This window comes from Anguilla anguilla, chromosome 11 (genome assembly GCF_013347855.1).
Source record: "Anguilla anguilla isolate fAngAng1 chromosome 11, fAngAng1.pri, whole genome shotgun sequence".
Classification (NCBI taxonomy): Eukaryota; Metazoa; Chordata; class Actinopteri; order Anguilliformes; family Anguillidae; genus Anguilla; species Anguilla anguilla.
Window position 1 is genome coordinate 6,705,314 of NC_049211.1, and position 2,500 is coordinate 6,707,813.

The window sequence follows — 2,500 nt, forward strand, 5'->3', positions numbered from 1 at the left end:
TGGAGTAGAGGTGTAGCTGAGGGTTGGGGTTTAAGGGTGGTGGGGGAGGATGGGGGGGTGTGGATCTGAAATATCCTCCTCTAAACTCCAGCCCCCCCCCAGTCGTCCCTGCTCAGAGGAAAGGGGGCGGGGACGTCCCACGAGCATCTGTCCAGCAGAGGGATGTACCAGCGAATCCCCGCTGATCTGCTATCAGACCCTCTGATCCAATCAAATCGCTCCTGTGCGTGGCGGCCATTTTCACCACCGCTGTTCAGAAGCAGCCGGCTCAGCTCTTCCGTTCCCCTCACTTAACTCTCACGAACGAGCGCACTTTAAAAGGTAAAATGAACAATAATTTAAAAAAAACTAAACATTTTATGTGCACATAAAACATGATTATCCTCTAAAACAGCTCATTTTGTCTGAATGATAGAGTTTTCATTGTGTGAGGGTTGTTTTGCAGGGATAGCAATGGCAAGCTATAAAGTCTTACAGTAGGTGCTTTTTGCGCAGCTGGGGAATCAATTCAGGAGTCCCGGGAGCTGGACAAAACCACCTTTTCCACTTCTTATTTTTTTTTGCCTGAGATCCTGAGGCAGCGAATGAGTTTCCTTTTCCCATTAGGCGCCGGGTAATGAAAGCCAAAGAACGACCGGACGTCGGCTGCTTCCTATTAGCATTGTGCCGCCATTTTAAAACATCTAATAAAAGAAACATCTCATCAAGTGACTGATTGACTCAAAAAAAAAAATATTTTTTTAAATTGTAAGTTAAAATAGTAGTTCATTTCCTACCTTTCAGGGCGTTACAAATGCACACTCAGCCGATGCCTCTGTCTAGGCCAGTCATTGCTTGCTGTAGCGACCCTTCTAATATCTGGACTTTCCCTGGAACAGTTCATACCACAGATATCGCACTATTTATCATACGATTTTCAGGGTTGCAACGGCCATATGCTTAAGGTTCGGACCCACTACCCTCTGGTCTTGTGTGTGGTACCCTAGCCTCTACGTCATTGGTACTCCTAGTTCACCCCCCCTCACCTTTGGTGCTGTTGCAGCTCAGTGGGTGATAGGGTGAGACATTAATGTGTTCATCGCCTGCCTGTCATCTCCAGAGTTCCGTCTGCTGGTATTGCTGATATGACTATTATTGACTAGATTATACGGATCAGGCTCTCCTCGCGTGCTTCAGAACTGGATGATTTTAGCCAGGGTGATTGAAAGGCAAAGAAGAAGAAGAAGAAGAAGAAGGGGGAAAAAAAGATAATCACTTCAATTTTAAGCCAATGAACTGCTTAGGGAACCCTGAGTGTGTTGATTAACCCGTCTTGAGATCGAAGATAAGACGGGGGATAAGACTCAAAATTGCTTGATGCAGGAGCCCTGTCAGTTTCCTGCCTGTCTGCGCCTTTTTTTTTTCTTCTCAAACCCCTCACGCCCCCCCCCCCCTCCCCCCAAACTCCCTGTGTGACGACCAGAGACAGGAGCAGCGGTAGTAACAGGCAGCAGTTAGACAAAACCTAAAATCAGACCCTCACAGTTAGCCTGCTGTGGGGACTTCAGTGACTGCTGTTACCACAGACAGAGAGAGAGAGAGAGAGAGAGAGGGAGGGAGGGAGAGAGGGAGGGAGGGAGGGAGAGAGAGAGGGAGGGAGGGAGGGAGGGAGGGAGGGAGGGAGAGAGAGAGGGAGGGAGGGAGGGAGAGAGAGAGGGAGGGAGGGAGGGAGGGAGGGAGAGAGAGACAGAGAGAGAGAGAGAGAGAGAGAGAGATACGGCTGTCTGGAGACTCTAATTTCCCTGATTAGTGGGGGACTAGACAAAGCGGGCTGCTGCCCCTGCTCATCTGAGCTCCTCTGAGCTGAACAGGTGGAGCTGTGTGGTATTTGGAAAGAGAGTTAGGGGAGAGGGGATGGAGTAATGGTTTGGGTGGGAGGGGGGAGTGCCTATTTTAGCTTTTGCAAAAAAAAATGTAATAGTTAATAATTGTATTAAATATTGAAGTGTGTGTATGTGTGGGGGGGGGGGGTCTGTGTTTGTCTGTGTGTTTGTGTGTGTGGGTGGGTTGTGTGTGAGAGAGAGAGCGAGAGAGAGAGAGACACAGAGTTAGTATGTGAAGAGGTTTTTTTAGGCATGTATCCCTTGCTTATGGAAAGTAAATTCGTTCTGTTCATTTTCTTTCCCTTGCTGTGGCTGAAATGCATTACATTTCAGAGGCAGTTCCTTGTTTTTCTTCATTTCATTCATGCGGCACTACGAGTTTCACATACCGGTTTGACGGATCTCACCGTCGTGAATTTTGTACACTTTTCTGAATCTGTGTCTGGTATTGCGCAAATATATATTTCTTTATGCGTTTTCTTCCGACAGCTGCTGGTTTTCTTTCCAACTGAAGTCCTAATTTCCTCTTTCGGGCTATTGATTGGACGGGACTTTAAACGGCTTAATCTAGACGCCAGTCAGACGCTTGTTAAATCGCCATTTGAGAAAACCCTGTAGTTTACATGCCACTCCAGACC